Genomic DNA, 11,613 nt, shown 5'->3' with positions numbered 1-11,613 from the left:
TAAACACAGAACCACCACTCCAGGCCCCTAAAAGGTATACTTTAGTTGAGTAATATAGTGTAAGAGGGGAAGGGGAGGGTTACAGGCACGTCCTGGTCAAAGGTAGGCTGGTAATCAGAATTGTCTGTGGTTCTGGGCCCTGGGAAGCTGAAAAGAGCCGTTTCTGGCATCGGGGCTGAGAGCTCTTGGTGTCTCACCCTGGAAGGTGACTTCATAAGGACTTCTCCGCCGTCCTTTGCAGCTGGATCCCTGAGGTGGCAGTGCCACGAGCCTTAATGGAGAGGATATGAATAAAGGACCCTTGTGTGACCGACGTGAAGACGTAAGCCAGCCAGCCTCGGGATCCCAAGCCCCTCCTGGTTCATCTCTAAGGCCAAAACACCAGGTTTCAAGATGGCTGCCTCTTCCAAGCATCCGCCCCTCCTACTCGTTTACCCAGAATGGAACAGAAAGCACAAAGGACAGTCAAAAAAGGAAAAGCGCAGCCCGGAAGGTCAGTCCTGCACCCCTGCCCGCAGATCTGCCCCCTCGCCTTTCCTGGCAGGGTGCACAGGGGAAGTGGTTGGAAACAGCCCCAGGGCTGGCCAGCGGAGACAGCCCCGTGACCACCACGTGACTGCAGGGAGGTGGATGGTCCCACTGGTCTTGCAGGCTGACCTCATTGCCCAGGATCGCTAGAGAGCTTCCTGGGGTCACATTCCGCGCTGAAGAGCCCCTCTCTCAGACCTTGGTTGGCGCCAATGTCTTTTTAGGAACCAAGGCTCTAATTTTAGTGTTCCGGCCTTTGACACCTTCTCGAAATAGCTCCCTGGTTTCACTCCTGTCCCTGCCTCTTCCTTGGAGGAGGTGAACCTCCTTCGTCCCCGTGATCCGAGCTGCTGTGCGGGGCCCCAGGCCTTGTATGGGCCCCTCCTGTGTGCTGTAGCTGGATGAAGAAGACCTGTCTTTGGCCAAGGGCAACAACTGGTACCATCTGGAGACCCGCTTCAGCCATCTTGGCCTGGCCTCAGTGGCTGCCTCCTCCCTCTTCCTCCCTGCCAGTCTCCCATGGTAAGGCAAATCACAAATTCAGGTCCCCAGAATCTAGACTTCAGGGCATCTGCCTGTAGGAGTTGGGGATGAGTTGACCACTTGAACTTGGGGAAAGATACCTCCCCGCTCCCCCTTTTTTCCCAACACCCATATAGTGTCTCACCTGCCCTGAACAGTTGCTTCGGTATCGACTGCTTCCTGTTCATGGTTTAGTTTGATTCTCTCAACCACCTAGAATTGTCCTCAAGGTCACACGGCAGCCAAGGAAGGAAGCAGGAATCTGAATTCAGGAAATATGGGTCCCAGCCATTGTGGGTCACATGGAACTGATTTTATTCTATTTTATTTGGCTTTTTGAGACAGGGTTTCTCTGTGTAATACCCCTGGCTGTCCTGGAACTCCCTTTGTAGACCAGGCTGGCCTGGAACTCACAGCAGTCTGCTTACCTCTGCCTCCCAAGTGCTTGGGTTAAAGGTGTGGGTCACCATGCCTGGCCTGATTTTATTTATTATTATTATTATTAATTATTATTGTTATTATTATTATTTGGGTTTTCGAGACAAGGTTTCTCTGTGTAGCCTTGGCTGTCCTGGACTCACTTTGAAGACCAGGCTGGCCTCGAACTCACAGCGATCCACCTGCCTCTGCCTCCCGAGTACTGGGATTAAAGGTATAGGCCACCATGCCTGGCCTGAATTTATTTTATTTTTATTTATTTTTTGGGGGGGTTTTTTGTTTTGTTTTGTTTTGTTGTTTTTTGAGACAGGGTCTCTCTGTGTAGCCCTGGCTGTTCTGGACCCGCTTTGTAGACTAGGCTAGCCTGGAACTCACAGAGATCCACCTGCCTCTGTCTCCCAAGTGCTGGGATTATAGGCGTACGCCACCACGCCCGGCTTTATTTTATTTTTAATCTTTGTAATTTCCTTCCAATTTTCTTTGTCTCAGTCCCCTCACAAAGCACAGAGCAGCCCAGAGGGGTGGCCTGAGATCTTAGCCCACTCACTCAACTGCACAGTTCTAAGCTGGGGGTACATTCCCAGAAGGCTGTGGCTTAGCCAGGAAGTGGTGGGACTGAGAGAGAGTCACGTGCAAGACCGGCTACATCCCAGCAAAGGAGGTACATCCAGGAAACAGGGTGGGGGGCTTCCCAGGCAGCAGCCCTGTTCCCGAGGTAATCAATGTCAGAACCCCCACCTCCCCACCCTCGCTTTCGCAGTCCTGGCGATAGAAACAGACACTCTGAGCAGGCTAAGCAAATGCTCAGCCACTGAGCCTCATACGTAGCCCAGGAAAGGCTCCCTAAAGGGTATCCATCTGATGGAGTGATCGGTGGCTGGAAAAACGTGATTCAGCAGCTCCCAGGAGCACAGCCCGTTAGGACTCAAGTTCCGGACGATGGACACATCAGAAAGAGTAAAAGCTAGACTGGGTCATGCAGGCTCTTATTCTGCAGAATCCAAACTCTTCAAGGGGCTTCCCCAGAAGACAGTGGGCAGTGGAGCACTCTCCTGGGGCCCCTCCAGTAGCGCTCCCTGCCTTGCCACCCAAGAGACTGACCACAGGGATCATGACCAGCAGAGTAGGGAGAGACAAAGGGGAAGTGGAGAAGAGGAGAGGGCCAGGAAAGGTCAGCACCCTGTCCCTGCTAGCCCACTTGACTCAGCTAGAGAAGAGCATAACTTGGGGCTTTGGGAAGCTTCGTCAAAGGTCTGGATTCTGCTTCCTACGTGGTTTATTGTTTTGTTTTTTTCAAGACGGGGTCTCTCTGTATAGCCTTGGCTGTCCTGGACTCGCTTTGTAGACCAGGCTGACCAGCCATGTTGTTTATTATTGGAAAGGATAGTACTCTTCTGTAAGAAGTCCCGGCCCAACAGCTCTGTAGGTGTTCCCGGCTTTCCTGAGCTGGTTCTCAGTGCCAGAAGAGAGCAAGCCAACACAGAGGGAGGAAAGCCTGGGAGCCACAGCAGGGCAAAACCCTAACTCTGTGGGATTGCAGCTCCAACATGCCTGCAGCACTCCTGCATTGAGGCATGCCAGCCAGTGACAAAGAGCACCTGACACACTCAACTGAGGGGTTTTTGCAGGCCTAACAAGGACACTGGGGCTCAGACGTGTGAGTAGCTCAGCGTGCTAGAGGGAGTGTCTCTCAGGAGAGTGGGTCCATTTTGCCAGACACAGAAGTGGAACAAAGGAATTATGGAACACTTAAAACAGTTTTATAGAAAAAAATCTGATTTTGAAATGTTACTACAGGCCAGGTGTAGTGGTGCATAACTTTAATCCCAGCACTCGGGAGGCAGAGGCAGGTGAATTGCCGTGAATTCGAGGCCAGCCTGGTCTACAAAGAGAGTCCAGGACAGCCAGGGCTACACAGGGAAACCTTGTCTCAAAAAACCAAAAACCAAAACAAAACAAAAACAACAACAAAAAACCAAAAACGAAATGTTACTGCAAAGGTTGAGGTCTGGGTGTGGCTCCAGCATACTCAAGGCCCCAGGTTCCGTCTCCATCACTAGAAAGATGAAAACAACTACAAACTTTTAAGCATTAAGTTTTCCAGACGAAACATGTCTTCAGCTGTGCCCATTTGTGGCAAGAGATGGGAAGCATCCTAAAGGAACGTTACGTTTTTCTTGTTTAAAGAGCACATTGTTGGGCTGGGGGTGGTGGCACACGCCTTTAATCCCAGCACTGGGGAGGCAGAGGCAGGTGGATCGCTGTGAGTTCAAGGCCAGCCTGGTCTACAAAGTGAGTTCAGGACAGCCAAGGCTAACACAGAGAGACCCTGTCTCAAAAAACAAAAACAATCAATCTGGTTTCTCTCAGCTTCTGACTGAATTGTTCTGCTTGGCCTCAAACTAACTCCAGCAGTCTGTTCTAATCTTCTGGCTCCTTCTCATTCTCTGGCTCTCTCTCTCTTCAGTCTGTCTCTGTACAACTAGTCTGGTAAAAACTGCCTCCTCCCTCCCTCCCCCTCTGTACTGCTCTCTTCTAAGTTCTCTCCGTTCTCTTGAGAGTTGGGCATATCCTATTCTGTCAAATCTTTCACCTTGTCTGCCTCTCAATTAGACGTCACTTTCAAACATGGCTGCTTCCCTCTACCAACTAACTTTACCTTCTCTGTTCGGGATTAAAGGTGTATACTGAGGGCATGTCTGTGTCCCAGCAGCATCACATAGACTTAGGCCTTGAGATGTGATCCCTTGCCCCAACAGCCGTGTTCTGAATTTGAATTCCTCTACAAGCTAGGATGTCTTTTATTCCAAAGGGGGATGCTCCCTTCAGTCTATGCTGCCAAAGCCATTGGGTGAGGAGTGGAGTGGGTCCGCCTTCAGCACCAAACCCTACTCTTCCCAGGAGGCTGACCCACCCTCATCACCCTTGCTCCCTGCTTCAGCATCCTCACAAAAGCTCAGAGTGGAGATCAAGTTACTGAGGTGCTGATGGGCCACGTGACAGATGTCTCTGCAGCTCTGCAGATGGCCCCCATCCCGCAGGGCCACTGTGGAATGCAGAGAGGAATGGTGCCAATGATGCATAGATTCCAGTGTCCAGCCTGAGGCTGCCTGCCTCTGAGGTCACACTCCATTCACAAGATTCCTGTGGCCCCTTGCCCCGTCCACGAGCTTCCTAGCCCTCTAAACCATACTCTCTCCACTGTCCTTGGGGTCCTGATACCCGCCCTTCCTGGACAGTAAGTTGGCTTACTGCAGACCCTGTCTGTGAGCCAAATGCACCCTGTAATTTAGGCCCCAAAAGAAGTGCAGTAGAACCATAGACAGCATTTGCCCACTTAGCCGTGGGTGGGGGTGGGGGAAGGGGTGCAGCATCTCACTTCTGCATACCCAAGAAGGCGTGGGATATGTGTTCAATGTCGTCCAGAAAGGAACAGGACATATCAACCAGTTAAAGAAAAGGCCGTCAGCGCCACCTGCTGGAGGTACAGTAGCAGCACTCTATAGGGGACGTCCCAAGGTGAGATGTGAGTAGGGCGGGGGAGGGGGGGGGTCAGGGGGGGGGAGACCAGGGGCTTCTCTGGAGGCCTAAACTTGATTCTATAAATAGGCATGAATATTTTTCTTGTAGTAGTAACCTCAGGAAGCTGAAGTTGGGAAGCTCAAAGTTTGAGCCTGGCCTTACAAATGTACTCACTCGGCTTAAACTGGTTGTAGCAGCCACCTGCCACAATCATCTGCACTCATAGAATTTTGTATTACAAAAATATTAGGGCCTGATAATATAGCACAGTTGGTAGAGTGTTTGCCCCGCATGCAGGAGACCCTGTGTCATAGTTTTATTTCTGTTGCTGTGGGGGGAAAATGCTCTGGAGGGAAAAAAATCAATCTGAAAGAAAAAAGACTTGCTTTAGCTGAGCCCATTGTTACAGGGAAATCCAGAAAGATGAACCAGCAAAGTCCCATCACATCCACAGTCAAGAGCAGAGAGAAACGGAGGCATGCTCACTTGGATCCCTTCCTCTGCCCGTATACAGTCCAGGGTGTTGGTGCAGCCCACTTTCAAACTCAGTCCTCCCACATCGGGTAAGGCAGCCAAGGCCGTCCCCTGCAGACGTGCCCCCAGGCCAGCCTGATTTAGACATCACTCACTGAGATTCTTTCCCCCTTAACAGCTAGCAAACATATCCTGGGGTTGGAGACCACCAAGTACAACCTCCACGTTTCACATGACAGGAAGGAGGCCTTCTGCTTCCTACAGAAGACTCGGGTTTGATCCCTTGCGCCTATGTTATTGGTAATAACCATCCATAATCCCAGTTCCAGGGTCTGACACCCTTTTCTGGACTCTGCAGGTACCAGATATCCATGCGGTGCACAGATATATGTGCAGGCAAAACACCCATACACACCTGGTGGTGGTGGCGCACGCCTTTAATCCTGACACTTGGGAGGCAGAGGCAGGCAGATCTTTGTGAATTCAAGGCCAGCCTGGTCTACAGAGTGAGTTCTAGGACAGTCAAGGCTACACAGAGAAATCTTGTCTCAGCACACGCGCGCACGCGCGCGCACACACACACACATACACACACCACTCATATACATAAAATAAAAATAAATCCTTAAAGAAGAAAACTGCAATTCATTTTTCCTCCAAGGACCCTATCCCTCTATCTCAGCTCCTGTCTCTGTGGTTTAAGTGTGTGGTTCCATTCACACCACAGCAATAGATGTTTTCTGACTTATTCTGGGATCAGAGGCTCCTCTGGGAGACATTCTTTCCTCTTGTAGAGGAACCTGAAAAATGGAAGTGCTTCTCTCGAGATGGAAAGAAATTGACTCCCAATGGCAGCATTTGAGACCTTGGATCCAGCCAATGCCTGGAGCTGCATAGCATTTTTCAGGAGCAGCGGCTAAAATGTCCTCTTTTCCATGTAAGCGAAGTTGAACTGGGGTCCTCTTACTCGAACTGTGGTGCCTATAAATGGCAGGTGCCACCTCTTCCTGCCCACAGCCTCAGGGTTGGGATGTGTCTTACACTAATGTGGCCACACTTGCTTCTCTTCCTCAAAGTCAAAGGCAGCTCATACACCTCTCCACTTCCTGTCTGTTTCATGGTGGCAGCTCCTGGCTGCCCTGGAAGGGATAAAGTCTGGGCTTGGACTGGCCACCTGCAGCATACCAGTCTGCCCTCTGGACACTGGAATGCCTGCTCTGAAGGATCCAGAATGTTTTCCTAGTCCCCATTGAAGAAAAGTAAGCCCACACTACTCACTCCTGAGAGTGGGGATCCTGAGGGGCTTTGGGCGTGAGAACGGAGTCAACACTAGAGAAGTATTTCTAGAATCCGTGAATGAGCCTTATCAGGCACTAAGTGACCCCTTCCTTACATATAGACAGAAGTCAGGATGACTCAGGGTCATAGAGAGCTCAAGAGCGTTTGAGATGCTTCTCTCTGGGAGCTGCATGGCTCTCCGTGTGAAGCCCATGGCCCCATCTTAACACATCCCCACTTTAGCTTATGAGCCTGACATAATTAAATATATATGAGGCTAAGGATGTGGCTCATTGTTAGAACATGGCCAGCATGCTCCAGAGGAGGGCAATTGGAAGAATGCCCTGGGTGGGCAACCAGCCCTGTCCTTGGTGCTGAAAACCATTGTTCACAAAGGTAGTCAGCTCCCAGCCCTGGGAGAACACTACAGGAAGCAACCTCTCGGCAGGATTTGTTTCAGTGGCTCAGTGGTTCCAGAATCTCTACCCACAGCCTCTGTGCTTTCATGTTCAAATACTGCCTTCTGCCCCTTCTAGTGCATTCTGGGTGCTTCTTTGAGTAGCACTTGGGGGTCTCCCTTCGGGTTTAATAATAAAGACGCAGGGAAAAAAAAGAGAGAGACATCTGTATAGTACAAGGCTGTTAACCTGTTTGTGGAGCAGTGTTTTGGAGCTAAACATGTTTTTGTTTTGATCCCAAGTGTGGGGCGTGAAACAGACTTGTGTGAGGGTGTGCGGTGTTTGTCTGCTGGAAACAGACTTGTGAGAGGACAAGTGATGTTTTTGTACATGGTTTTTGCCAACTGATCAACATCCTAGGACTCTGAGAGCATAGATAGATAGATAGATAGATAGATAGATAGATAGATAGATAGATAGATAGATAGATCTCTAAAACAAGAGGCTTGGTTTTTTTAGTCTTGGCATCGTTTCCTATTGTTTGGCTGTTCACTCATCCACTTTGAGACGCTCCTAGAGAGAACTGCTCCAGAGACTGCTTCAAGGTTCCAGGTTCCGGCTGCTGCGGTTGCAGCCCCCTTTGCTGAATTGCTGGTTTGCTATTGAACAGGCCTACTGGAATCCTGACAATGAAGAGTAGAATAGTTCCAAGGAACTGAGTCTAAAAAGGTCTACTTCTCCTGTTCCCATCAGCCTCTTCTCTCCTATCGAAGGCAGGTGGGCTGGAAGGGAACCTCAAATAAAGTAGGTTTGGAAAAGATCGAAGCCTACAGTTACCCACCTAGCTCCACCCAAATTCCCAGCCCTGGTCGTGTCCTGCTTCCATCCCTCTGCCCCAGCTCAAGCCACCAGCTCTTTATTTAACAAAAGACACATTCTTCTCTCATACAAAAGCTATTAGCACAGTGGGTGATGTTCCACAGTTTACACTCTGAGCCAATCAGCAGCAGGACTTCACCCCATCCAACTCTTAGTGTTGTTTTTTTGGCTAGATTGAGGGCTATGTGGTGGCCTACCCCATGGCGGCTTTATTTATTTATTTAAACTGTGATGGTCTCAGAGAATCCCCTGGCGGGTGACGAAGTGACAAGCATTTATAGATCCTGCCAGCACAGCAATTAACCATTGAGAATACAGGGACACACTTTCATAGTCATTTGATACATGTGTGGGAGTCGGTTATCACTCCACCTCCCACCCATAATCCCAAGTACTTGTTAATATTTTTTTTTTTATCTGGGCTGGATTCTCCATCCACGTCAGCCATGTGCTTCTCCTCCACCTAACCCATGGCAGGCTTCCTCTCTTCCCTTTGGGTTTTTCTTTTTCTTGGCTTTTTTTTTTTTTTTTTTTTTTTAAGAATTCCTCTTTCTCCTAGCCCCACCTATCTCCTCTGCATCTATCTGTTCTGCCCTACCCAGGTAGGATGGCTTATTTATTTATTTTTATTTGGTTTTGGTTTTGGTTTTTTGAGACAGGGTTTCTCTGTGATAGCCTTGGATGTCCTGGGATTACAGGAGTGGGCCACCATGCCCGGTTAGGATGGCTTTTTATTAAGCAAAAGGTTCCTTCACAGAGACAGCAGGCTATAATTAGCATCAAAATACATCAGACCATTCCCCCCCCCCCCCAACCGCCTTGGCTGTCCTGGAACTAGCTCTGTAGACTAGGTTGGCTTCCAACTCACAAAGATCCACCTGCCTCTGCCTCCTGAGTGCTGGGATTAAAGGTGTTTTTGTTAATCTGAGCAGATCTTCATCACCTTAAAACTGCATTATCATATACAATATAGGTTAAACGAGAGTTGAATCACAGCTGAGCATGGTGGTGCACGCCTTTAATCCCAGCACTCGAGAGGCAGAGGCAGGCAGATCTCTGTGAGTTCCAGGCCAGCCTGGTCTACAAAGTGAGTCCAGGACAGCCAAGGCTACACAGAGAAACCCTGTCTTGAAAAACCAAACCAAACCAAAAGAGTTGAATCACATATACAGTATATTGTAACAAATATAACCTTAAATTTGGATCATCACAGGCTACCCAGACAAACTCTGTCTCAAAAAAAAATTTTTTTTAGATCATCATGTAAAAGTCCAAACCAATCAAAAATATTTGAGGGGGCTGGAGAGATGGCTCAGCAGTTAAAAGCACTGTCTGCTGCTCCTGTTCCTCCTCCTCCTCCTCTTCTTCTCCTACCCCCCCTCCCACCCCCCCTACTTTCCACTTTTTGTCCAGATATTGAGTGTCAGAACTTTTTTTTTTCAAGACAGAGGCAGGTGGATCTCTGTGAGTTCCAGGCCAGCCTGGTCTACAAAGCAAGTCCAGGACAGCCAAGGCTAAACAGAGAAACCTTGTCTCGAAAAACAAAACAAAACAAACAAACAAAAAAGCATTTCTGCTTGTTTTTGTTTTACTGCTTTCAAACTTAATATCTTCTTTTTTAAAAAAAATTTATTTATTTTTATTGTATGTGCATTGGTGTTTTGCCTGCACGTATGTCTCTATAACGGTGTCGGATCTTGGAGTTAACAGACAGTTGTGAGCTGCCATGTAGGTGCTGGGAATTGAGCCCGGGTCCTTTGGAAGAACAGTCAGCGTTCTTAACCGCTGAGCCATCTCTCCAGCTCCCCTTAATATCTTATTTCTGCACTTAAGTTTCCCTAAACTCTGTTCTCTGCAGACTGCCCACTCTGAGCATACAAGGTCTGGGATTTCAGCTTCTCCTTCTTCAGCCAGCGTGTCCACTCCATGCTCCTGTATTGCGATCCTCTTGTCCCTTTGGAACTCATGTCTGGGTGCTCTCTTGGCTAGGGTGGTGATGTCCGCCCTTGCCTGGATCTCGTTCCCTGTGTTAGTGTGCCAGATGTTTTGGGAGCTTCTGGGGGTCCTGCTGAGGGATTAATAATAAAGACAAGGGGGACACCTGTATAGTACAGGACTGTTGGCCGGTTTCCCTCAGCTACCCATGCAGCCCCACCCCACTTCCTTTCCTGCTCCTGTTCTGCTTCCATCCCACTGTCCCAGCTCCAGCCGCATCTTTTTTTATTATTATTATTATGTATAGTGTTCCGCCTGCATGTATACCTGCAGGACGGAAGAGAGCACCTGCAGGTGCTGTATACATAATAATAAATATTTTGAGAAAGCTGCATGGACTTGGTATTTTTGCTGAGGTCTAATTCCTTGACAGCTGAGGGGTTTTGTTGTCCCACAACTCCCGTTCCCCAAGACAGGGTTTCTCTGTAGCTCTGGATGTCCTGGAACTCACTCTGTAGACCAAGCTGGCCTCGAACTTAAGAGATCTACTTTACCTCTGCAGGGATGAAAGGCACGTATCACCACCACCAGGCTAATTGAGGGCTTTTGTTGCTGGAAACAGGGCTCTACGTAGTCCTGGCTGTGCTGGAACTCAGTATTAGGGTTAGATATGTAGGCTGCAATTGCAATTGAGTTTGAAAACCATCTTGCTACACAGCCGGTGCTTTCTCAGTTACCGAGTGCCAGGATTACAGGCGTCCACTACTGTACTTGTTTGCATTTGAGATCTTAACCTCCCAGTACCCTCTTCCTACATGAAGCCATTTTGATGTAAACACCTGACAGGTAGTGAAAGGCCCTGGGTGTGGGGACAGAGGGTGTCTGGCTCTGGAACCCTGGGTGGTCTGGTACTTGTTAAGTAGCAGAGCCTGGCTTCCTCCAACTTGCTTCAGTCCTCCTGCATCTGCATCCTCAGAGTGCTACAGTTACAAGCATGCCACCATATCTGACATCATCCAAGTTTGTAACTGAGAGCTGTAATTTACAGGAACTAGTTTAATTTGAAGCCAACTCAAAATTTGTCATGTGTGTTTTATGTGTAATGGCTCGAATGGGCCACAGTACATATACGGGGGTCAGAGGATAACTTTTGGGAGTTGGTTCTCTTCTTCCGTTGCAGGATTGAACTCAAGTCATGAGGTTTGCAGGCCTCAAGCTCTCTATCTGGGCACATATAAGAACACCCTTGGGTTTCCTGCCACTACTCCCCCAAGGCTGGGATTCCAGGCCTGCATCTAGCTACTAGCAGCTTCCAGTCAACCGAACCTGCAGGGTTTATCACACTATAAACGACAACCTCTCTGTGTAGTCCCTACTCTCTGCAGGAGGCAAGCTGGCCTGTACTCATGTCTCTGCACCCCTCAGTGCTGTGGACTGAAGCAATCAAAACCAGGGCTACCCACAAGAGCCCCGCATTTACTCTTGAGCAGCTGTTGTGGTACAGACACACAGATCCTTGGCAAGCAGGCCAGGCATCCTGGTGAGTCACAGGGTCAGGGAAGCCGGGGAAACCACCAAACCCCAAGGATGGCAGCCCTCAGGAGAGCGCTGCTGTCCCTGGGGTAACACTTCCCTCTCC

At 49.2% G+C, this 11,613-nt stretch overlaps 1 long non-coding RNA gene across 1 annotated transcript; it reads left to right on the top strand.

Annotated features, from left to right (window-relative positions):
• The first annotated feature begins 900 nt into the window (after window positions 1–900).
• Window positions 901–5,910, top strand: LOC311599025. Its single transcript, XR_014779760.1, has 3 exons — window positions 901–1,050; window positions 5,420–5,573; window positions 5,663–5,910. It is a non-coding gene; the product is annotated as an uncharacterized lncRNA (long non-coding RNA).
• The last annotated feature ends 5,703 nt before the right edge of the window (window positions 5,911–11,613 follow it).

Source organism: Acomys minous (genome assembly GCF_964271855.1).
Source record: "Acomys minous genome assembly, chromosome: 6".
NCBI classification, from domain to species: domain Eukaryota; kingdom Metazoa; phylum Chordata; class Mammalia; order Rodentia; family Muridae; genus Acomys; species Acomys minous.
Note: the sequence above shows the minus strand (reverse complement) of the source record. Positions and strands in the feature narration are given on the sequence as shown.